The following is an 11,135-nucleotide window of genomic DNA, read 5'->3' as shown; positions in this document are numbered from 1 at the left end:
TAATCAATCAAAATAATTTATAATCGATTATACAGAGTATTTTCATAAAGTAAAATTAACAGGTAAAAATGGTAACATTGTAGCACGACACCTATTCACCCCCTCTATATGTGTTTATACTCTAATCGTACTCAACAAATATTGTGCATTACACCATTGTGGTAGCTCAGTACAGAGTGCACCCAACAACCCTGTACCCATATCTGATATTATACATATGTTCGATTATGGGGTAACATATGTCCGAATATTGTAGAAAAATCACTCTCGTGCTTCTTTATTTTATCCTTCTACAATCACAAAGGCAATTGGAAACATACATTTATTACCATCTTGTGAACTAGCTATTAGCAATATTCTGGTATATTTTCTATTAAAAAATGTCTCATCCACTTGAAGGATTGGTTTTCAAAATCCAAATCCTTCAATGCATGGCTTGAAAGCCTAAAATACCCTATCAAGAATTAAAGAACTATGGTCTTCATGGCAAGATGTTGCATATCTTACAATTATATCTGGTGCATAATATTGGACAACGTTCAACCAATGAGGTAACTCTTTCTATGATCCCTCCAAATCACCATAAATCTGGACCATTGCTATTTGTTTAGCATTCTAAGCCTTCCTATACATCACCGTATAACCAAAATGAGTGACTATTTCTTTTGCTAATGCTTTAATTGGTATATCAGGATCTTCAGATACTAATTGAATAATACAGTTTGTGATGCATGATGAGTTCAATTTCATGTGATCTTCGGTAGTGGATACACAAGTGTGTGTTCCACCAATTTTTATAATCTCCCAAATATTATGCTTGGCATTTTTTGATGCCTAAATTCTCCATTACATCTACCACCAAAATTTACATTCTCCAACATATCTATCTAGCCTAGACTTTGCAACATTGTAATCAACAAAATTCCTAATATGAAACTAATTTAGAGCATTTATTGTTGCTTCTTTTGAATCAAATTGCATGCCAAGAAACACATCCTTATCAACATCATTACTTAAAATTACTACTTCTATATGGAAAATCTTGGCCAGCCTAATAATCAATGGTAAGGAAAAAATATGAAGGAGCAGAATATATTATGCTAACCGGTTCCATAGTGACAATCTCAACATCATCATCATCACATAGTTCAATATCCTCCTCATCACTAAAACTGCTAACAATATCTCTAATAATGGCTATGTACATGTAAAAATATAGTAACAATAAATAACAAAACAAAAAATAGTTAGGAGAACAAAACAATAAATATAATCACCTTATATAATGACATTTCTTAGATTATGAATCAATCTTCAAATTTTTTTTTCTTTTTTTTCTTTTGCTTTCAATGTGATTTTATTTTGAGGGGAGAGTATGTATATATGGAGTTGGAATCACATAGGTGTCATGCACAATTATGAACCTCGTTTTATACATCCATAATTTTTGCGTGGAACTCGTGTACTGTGTCCACGACTTCCATGATAGAGTGACATGACATATTGAACTCGTGCATGCACTACAAAAGAAGATCTTGTTAGCCACGATTAAAATCATGGCTAATTCACTGAAATGGCGTGGCAAAATATATTAGCCACGGTTAATGCGGCTGTAGCTAGAGTGACGTTGCAAAATGTTAATCGCATTAAATTGTATTATAGTTACGTAGTTGTTGAGTGTTGTAACATTAGCTTAACTACGGTTATATTATTCTGCCACACTTTAACCGTGACTACTTTATTATACATAATTGATTTACCACAATCTAACTGTGGCTAATTGATTTTTCACAATCTAATTATGGCTAATTTATTGTACATAATTGATTTGCCACAACTAATTGTGGCCAATTTGTTATTCAATACTGATTGTTGAATCTTCTTTGTATTCAACAAAGAAATGGTAAACTTCTAAATGAAATTAAATATTTGATAGCTAATAATATTATTAATAAAAATATTATATCATTAGCAAAAGAAAATCTTGTACATTTAAAAATGTTTTAACATTTATAACTCCTAATGATAAATGAAATTACAAAATATTAAATAAATATATGTTCATGAATATCTAAGCACTCATAACTAATATGGTGGAACATCTCAATTGAAAATGGGTAACGCGACCAAATTTGAATAGACACTTGAAGTAGTAACATTTTCTTAATCTTGAGGTAAATGCTTCAATATCTGATCATATAAAGTAAAAAGAAATTTTCTCAAGACTATTGATAAAATAACAAATTCAAGATAGTTTAGAGATACAAAATTAGACTAGGAAAAATTATAAACAAATTCATAAAATTGAAAAGAATGGAAACATCAAGCCCATCTAGCTTTTTTTTACTAAGCAAAAGAACATCAAGTCCTTCTAGTGACTTCAAGTTCTCAATCCCACGCAAAGTAGATAGTGCGTTGTTCCTCAAAACTAGTTCAATAATAGGACATGAAACCTGCATGATCCAACAAAAATGATATATGGGTCTAGAGCTAATTCCTACATGTAATGCATGCATTAAAACTATAATAGTGATGTAGTCTACATGCAAACAACTTCAGTGGTTCATAAATGTCATTCATACCAACAATATCCAAAATCTATTTCCAAGCATTGATGTAGTCTGAATATTATGCCTTCTTACCTCTTTGGAGTTAAAGTCATTAGGCTTCTCCTATGACTGAAGTGAAATTTCTACCGTTGAACCTGAATATTACAAATGGACTCGATGGATATTTCTGCAGCTTTTAAAGAGAGGGTTGGCTTATCAAGTTCAGTATGTCATAACTACTTAGAAAACTGCATGCTTATTTCAATTATTCGCCAAGTACTGAAGATCTTATGTCTTGTGAGGAATTTAGGCCGAAGTTCCAGTTAATTGGTGCCCTGCACTTGGAACTTGTAGGCCAATGAGGTGGTGATTGATGGTGTTGGTGAACGGGCGATCATCCTGTTATAAGAAAGGTATGTTGGTTTTTGTGTTTATTTATTTCCTAATTGCTATTCTTGGGTTGTTTTCTCTTATCTCTGTTTTGAATGGTTTCATAATCTTTACAATGTCATTGTTTATTACCAAGCAGCCAATGAGGCAATGGGTGCTCAAGATTACTGCATATGTTGATCGTCTTCTTGAGGATTTAGATGACCTTGACTGGCCTGAAAGTGTATAATATATGTAGAGAAATTGGATAGGGAGGTCAGAAGGGGCTGAGATGGACTTTTTTGTTCTTAATAGTCATGGGAAGGAGAGAGACACAAATTTTACTGTGTATACTACACGACTTGATACAATCTTTGTTGCAGCATATTTGTCTAATAAATTTTCCATGGATTTTGTGAATCAAATGAAACACCGTTGAAAATAAATCTTATAAGTTCTCTTTTTGCTCTGTTTTCAGCTATTTAGTTGTAACACTAGAGCATTCTTTGTTTCCACTGCCCAGAGCATACATGTAAGTATATCGGTTTCATTGTACAGTTTTCTTGCAAGGCATTTAATCATTGGTGACAAGGAGATAGTAATGTTTTGGGCACAGGAGAGGATTATAAAACAATTAAATCCAAGAAAATTAACATTCATTTGGAAACTCAAACACTATCATCTTGTAAATGAAAAATCATATAGAATTGAACACAATAACCCATGGGCAATGGCAATAACACAACAACATTTTCATTGGTACAGATATTCCATGATTCTATCAAATGAATTAATCAAGTCATCAACCATATTTCAATGGAGAAACACTAAGCAAAGTTTTAAAAATGGATATCATAATTACTCTAATAACTTTCAGGAAACAAAGTGGCATTTGTAAGGAGTATATATACAATTAAAAACAAATGTGTACCTCTATAATAGCTTCAATGTTGTGAGCTTTTTTGCTGCCTCCTCCATGGTACTGTATTTGTTTTTCTCAATTTACTGGTTCACATACCATTTAATAAAATCTCTTTGCCTCATTCCAGCCAACCCATTTCCTGCGGTCAATAACCACACAGAAGTTTAACATTTCGATGTCATAGATCACATTGCACAACACAGGAAACAAATGCTTTATCAATGGTAAAAAATTAATTATAGGTCCTTTAAATCAAAGGCTAAATAATTGAATATTTAAAAACATTCTTAATTTTCAGATATTCAATAACTAACAACACAAGTTTCAAGTGGCCACCTTGCATAACAGTTTCTTCATGTTGTCTAAGACACATGATAAGGGCCCTAGTAACTCTGATAATATTCATCACTTATAACAAGTTTCTTTGGTTGGGGGTTAGATTTGTCTGCTACATTTTCTGCAAGACATTAATTAAACCAATGCATAAGCTAAGTTTCTTAATCATGAATTGAAGATAGATAATTCAAGGTGAAATGCATTATAGACAACTCACCATTAGTTCTAGGAGCTTGTTGAGGACTAATGGAGTTCATTGAGCCCTTGCGTTAAGAAGTTGTAGAAGCCATTGACAAAAGAAGAAGAAGAGTTAGTGCATGAGTTTGAATCCATCAAGCTAATGATTACTAATAGGAAAAAGTGTGTGTGTGTGTGAAGCGGTTGAAAGTTGATGGATACTGCAAGTTACTCTAATAGTCAAATTGGCTCTTCATTGTACCAACATAAACATTAAAGTCTCAAACAAAAATCATTACTGGACATAAAGATGGCATTAACAATCTTATTTTATCAAAATTGAATTCTGAAATACTGATTGTAAGATACTAGTCAATGATGTGAGTTTCCTTTACTGTTTCTCAGACCAAAAGATGGGAAACAAATCTTTATACCTCCCTTTATATTGAATATTCATTCTCATAAGAATACTCTAAAGAGAAGTGCAAAGGGTTCACTCAGTTCTCAAAAGAATCATTGGATATATAATATTAGAAACAAAAAAATAGTTTATATATGAGCATAAGACTTTCAAATTAAAAGACTTTAAAGTTTAGTCTTCTGTAACCAGTCTTTCTCCCATCCCTCCCTTCCCCTTCTTTTGTATTTTTTTCTCAACCAATTTCTATCAGAAAATAGAGGTTGGTGAATAAAGGAAACTAATGCTTTGAAAGTATGTCAAATTCCAAAATGTCCATAGGTATGTTATTTTCTTTAATTTTGGAAGGTTCTTTTCACTGCTATCATCCAAATGGCGGGACTAGCTTCTAATAATCTAATTTGTGTTAAACTTGACCAGCTTGACAATTTTTGTTGAGGATAACCAAACAGTTTATGACCTCACAAGAGTTCACAACGTTCAGCTATATGGTTCAATATCGGTTTTTTATGCCCCTTTCTCACAACAATCGACTAGTTGCATTTTTATCTAAAATGCATCCTCAATCCCTTCCAAACAGATGATGCATTTTTTGTATTTCTAGGTTAAGTAGAATGCATTTTGGTTAAAACCAAGGACAACTCTCAAGTAATTTCTAGTGATTTTTATCAAAAGACTTCAAAGTCAATCATCAAGTAGTTGAAATTTTACTTGTTTTGGCTTACTGATCCAAATTAGGGATTGAGATTAACAGAGTCATATTTCCTAAATTTTGAAACAAAATTATAAAATTAAAAAATGCATGTTAATATACCTGTGACTAAGCTGCAAATGCATTTACTTGTGAAGAAGCAATCAAGCGCGATAGTGATGAAAAACGTCATTGAGGACAACGTTGATACTTTGAGCGGTGAGGAAGAAGCTTTAAGCGGTGATGGAAGAAGCTGAGCAGTAGTGGAAGAAGCTTTGAGCGGTGATGGAAGAAGCTTTGAGCGGTGATGGAAAATTTTTTGACCGGTTATGGAAGAAACTTTGAGCGGTGATGGAAAAGCGACTGAAGCAATTTCTCACATATCTGGAGGAAGATAGGAATAAATAATATGTGCCCTTTCCTTATTCATTTTCTAGGGGCCTAGCAATCTTGGGCCTCATTTTTTATTTAGCTCAGGTTTCAGTAACTGTGGCAAAAAGCCCGTGCCTACAGCGCCTTTGTTTTGTAGTCATGGGAGGCACAAGTTCCCATGAAATCGCATTCCTAGTCTACGATTTTAGCAAACTCAGGGATGACATCTACGACTACCCAAAAAGGTATCTTATTTTCGTAATTTTTAAAAAAAATATACTATATGTGTGATAGTGTACTCAAACTATACTATCCATGTAAGTTTCCCTTTCTCTTTTCTAAAATTTCACTTATAATTAGAGACAGACTTCATTGGTCAGACTTGGGCAAGCTCAACCTATGCGTTTAAGCATTAAGCTTATGTTCTTGCTAAACACCATAACGTGATAACATTAGGTAGCTCTTCTCCATATTTACATGAGCTAATTTGGGCTTGAAGGAATTGTATTCAAAATAATTAAATTTCTAAAAAATCAGTGAGAAGTTGTACTTTAATTTTCTATATATTATGGAGCATAGTGCCCTTTGTTAACGTCCACCTGAAATGTGGTCAAATGTTTTGTCACTGTGTATTATAAAAAGTAAAGTTAAGATAACAGGAAATTTTTATTTTGCTTTAAGAGTATAATAATCTAACCCACAGGTGAGAGAGTAATATTTACTAGTATATTCTGACCCACTGGTGAGAGAGTAATATTTATGAGTACAATCACACACAAAGATGACTCCTAGTCTCCTATTTTTTACATGCACATAAAGCCATGAGTCCAACTTTATATAATGTTTATTTATATGAGAAAAAGATATATACAACGAGTGTATATGTATTTTATATATTATTACTGCATTATTTACAATTGATATTATATAATTTGACTATTTTGACAATGTAATCCAAATGATTGGTGGATGATTCAGTGTCTGTGTATAAATTTTTATACTCACAATGTATACATTTTATACTCTATTTATATATTATATGAAATATAAAATTAATTGAATAAAAATATAGAAATTAAAAATATTTATACCCAAATTTCTAACTATCGACCATAGAATAGTTATATATCTTATATTATTTTAAATTTAATTTAAGTATATGGCTTTTATTTAAATAAATTTATATATTAAACTTTTTTGAATAAACTATGATTTCTTATATTTTAGTATGTATTATATATTTTGTTGTGAAACTGGAAAATAATAAACAAGTCGTTTAGTGGTCAGCCCCAATCTTCTACTGCATGGGGGGTAATACGGTTGTAATAATAATAATATAGGGGTTACCACGTAAGAAAAATAAACCTAACTTGCTAAATGTTTTTAGACAACTATAGTAAAGGTAACTTAGTTTGATTAATAACTTGAAAAGCTAGCCTACTTAAGCAATAGGAAGGAGTATATTAGCAAAGCTTATATATTTATTAAATAATTTGAAAAACAAATATTATAAACTTATTAATAACCACACATGATATGAGAATGATAGATGTTCGAATTTTATCCTCAGAAGAAGTTATTTTCATGATATAAAAATTATTTATTAAATTATTTAAAAGTAAAATTTATTAATAACCTATTTTAAAATTATATTATAAAGAATATAAAAAATCTTTTTTTTCTTCTCTTTATTCAAACATGTTTTTTGGAAAATATATTGTGTCCCTTTTACAATTTGTAACCTTTGCCTTTAAGCATAGGCCTTTAACATTAACATAACCTCCTGGTAATAATATGTAATTCTTAACCATATTTGTAATAGCTAATTTGGGTTTGTGAAGGACTAAACCTCTAAAAAAATCAAGAAAAAGATTGCACTTAAAAAATTGAATAACCTATGGAGTATATTGCCCCTTGCAAATATCTACCCAAAATGTGGTCTAGTTTTTTGTTACCATATATCGTAAAATGTTATTAAAATAATTGAATATTTTTATTGTGTTTTAGAGTATTCTCTCATCTTATAAATAAAAGACTAATATATGGCTAGACATGGACAACTAAGTGGGATGCTTCCTAATTTATTTTTAAATATACAAAAATTGGAGAATCAAATCCATTCACTCAAGCCCTTCAATTATGCCAAACTCACATTTGTCTATATCATTGAAGATATTTTCGATTGAAAATGCAAGCTTCATTTTCATTAGGAGGAGCAAAATAAAATAAGTTTAAAGTACCCTTATATCAATTTTGTGTAAGTTGATTTTATAAATTTTGTAAAACTATTTTATTTTTCATTCTTTACATACTTGTATAGGTTAATAAATTTGGCTATTTATTTTGTAGTTTGAAGAACATAAGAACACTAAGAAAACAATCTTTCGTGAGAAAACCAAAGTTGATATTTATTTAGAGGCTAACTCAGAATAAATATGACAAAATGTATGTTTTGATGTTTTATCTTTATTGAAAGGATCAAAGTCATGCATGTCTTACTCTTTTAAGGATGACTAATGATGTATTAAACATTCCAATAACTACAGTTGCATCAGAATCTTCTTCTAGCATTAGTGCTCCAGTTTTAAACAAGTATAGATGTTCTTTAAATGATGAAACAATTCAAACTCTTTTGTGCACACGTAGTTGGTTGCATGTGTTGTCAGTATGATTTTTTTAATTCTCCTATATACTTTAAACTAGATATTCAATTTTATGAACATAGTTATTTTTTTTATTGTAGAATATAGTAATGAAGATGATGATGATGAGTGAATCTAATTAATGTCAAAAACATGTTGATTTTGGTAAATCTTTGAGTTTTCTATTTCCTAGTACTTTGTCATGAATTTAATATTTTTCTAAAATGTAACAATTTAGTATTTTGACAATTGTATTATTTATGATTTAGAAATGTATGACCTTTTAAAGCATTTTAAGTGAAAGTTGGAGCAACAAAATGGTGTTCATTGTTTGCTTTATTATAATTTTTTTGTGTGTAAATAGATTGTAAAATGTGATTTAAATTATTTAATTTTTCTGATAAAAAGTTATTTGAATCGGCCCGCTACAACCCATTCTCACTTTCGGCGAGTTTCAATTTAAGAGACTAGAATCTAACCGAGCTTTTTAGTCCGACACGCTTTAGCCCAAACCAAAAGTGAATTCGTCCGAATCCATCTGGTAGCCCGATTTGACAAATCTAGTTGCAATATGACACACCATAATAAAAAATATTTAAAAAAGATAAAAAACATTAATTTAAAAATAAAAATTAAATAAAAAAATAATAAAATCAAATATAATGGTTGACATGGTGCTAAAACAAGCCTAGTTTGATAAATAGATTTTCAGATAACTATAGTTGACACATATATAGTTTCAAAAACAAACATGTTTTGGTGAAAAACTTCTAAAACTAGCCTAGTTAAGTCAATTATCCTAATAAACAATGTTAGCAAACCTTATATTTTTATTAAATAAATTTGAGAGTCTCACTTAGAACACAAAACTTTAGCCTAATAGATTATGAGGAGGTTGTAAGAATTTTTATCACATTTGAATATGTTATAACATTATTAAATTAAATTATTTTAAATTAAAGTTTATTAATATCAAAATTTAAATGTATATCATAATGAATACACAAATTCTTCTTTATTCTTTTTGGAAAATATATTGTTTTCTTTCTAACATTTGACTTACAATTAGGGTCAAAATGAGTATAACACTATTTATAACCCCCCTCTATCTATTTGTTCAAGCTCAACTAATAGGTTTAAGCATAAGCATCCAACATAATCTCATATTCAAAGGACATAAATTCCATATGATCCCTGCTTAATTTCTATTCCGAGAAAGTGTCTCATCCTTCCCAAGTCAGACATACTAAATTCCAGCATCATTGAATATTTAAATTCATTACACATGGCACTATCATTCCTAGTAAAGATCAAGTCATCAACATACAGACTTACTATTAATATCTTACCTCCTTGCAACTTTGTGAACAATGTGTGCTTACTAAGATACTTCTCAAAACCTTCGCCCACAAAGTAAGCTTCAATTATGTTGTACCAAGCTCGAGGCGTCTATTTAAGTCCATATAATGCTTTTCCTAGCCTATATACTTTCTCTTCTTCTCCTTTCTTTATGAATCCCTCAGGTTGCTACACGAACACTTCCTCCTTGAGCTCTCCGTGAAGAAAAGCACTCTTCACATCAAGTTGAAAAACCTCCCAACTAAATTGGGTGCAGCAACTACGAGTATCGCACGGATGGTATCAAGTCTTGCTACTAGAGCAAATACTTTAGTGTAGTTTACTCCATGGCGTTGTGCATACCCTTTTGCCACCAGCCTTGCTTTGAGCTTCTCTACATCCCGATCTTCATTAAGCTTAGTTTTGAATACCCACTTAACTCCAATAGGTTTGACTCCTTTAGGCAGTACAATAAGTTCCCAAGTTTGATTCCTCTCTATGGCTTCATTTTCTGTTGACATTGCTTCTCCAAATGAAACTGGATCATCCTTAGTCATCATCATCATTAATACATTCAAATTTTCTTCTTCAGATAATCCTTCTCCTGTTTCATAATTTGGCATCCAACCTGGTGGTCTTCTTCTTCGTTCACCCCTCCCCTCAGCCAATTCTCCATATGTATTTGGCTCATTTGAAGGTGCATGTGCCTCTGTCAGACTACTATTCAAATTGTTTGAACCTGTTTCACCATTTTCCTCTTCATTTGGGTCATCATTTCCATCATTTTCATCCTTATCTTTCCATTCTAATAAGTCTTGCATGATTTCTTCTTCTATTCTACCCCACTCCTAACATTTTTCTTCTTCAAAAGTAACGTTTTTACTAACAAAAATCTTCTTTGAAACTGGATCATATAACCTCCAAGTCTTGGATTCATCACTGACTCCTAGGAAGGCACATTTTCTACTCTTATCATCCTAACTTACTCCTCCTTTGGTCTGGTACATGAACATGTGCTACACATCCAAAAATTCGAAAAATACTCTACCACTGGTTTCTCACCACTCCATGCCTCTGCTGGTGTTTTGTTTTCAACTGCTACTATTGGACATCGATTTTGAATGTGTACACACCATCTCATAGCCTCGGGCCAGAACGCTTTAGGAACTTTTTTTCCGGTTAACATAGAACGAACAACATTCATAATCATCCTGTTTTTTCTTTCGGTAACTCCATTTTGATAAGGAGTATAAGCTGTTGTCAATTGTCTACTAATGCCTTGTGATTGACAAAATTCTCCAAACTCATTTGAGGTGAACTC

The 11,135-nt window shown here is 31.4% G+C and overlaps 1 long non-coding RNA gene across 1 annotated transcript; it reads right to left on the bottom strand.

Moving 5' to 3' along the window:
* On the bottom strand, positions 2,422–5,890 carry LOC109348381. Its single transcript, XR_002107725.1, has 5 exons — positions 5,586–5,890; positions 4,394–4,439; positions 4,177–4,297; positions 3,850–3,979; positions 2,422–2,453 (listed from the first exon to the last, which is right to left on the bottom strand). It is a non-coding gene; the product is annotated as an uncharacterized LOC109348381 (long non-coding RNA).

Source organism: Lupinus angustifolius, chromosome LG05 (assembly GCF_001865875.1).
Source record: "Lupinus angustifolius cultivar Tanjil chromosome LG05, LupAngTanjil_v1.0, whole genome shotgun sequence".
NCBI classification, from domain to species: Eukaryota; Viridiplantae; Streptophyta; class Magnoliopsida; order Fabales; family Fabaceae; genus Lupinus; species Lupinus angustifolius.
This window is presented reverse-complemented; position numbering and strand designations above follow the sequence as displayed.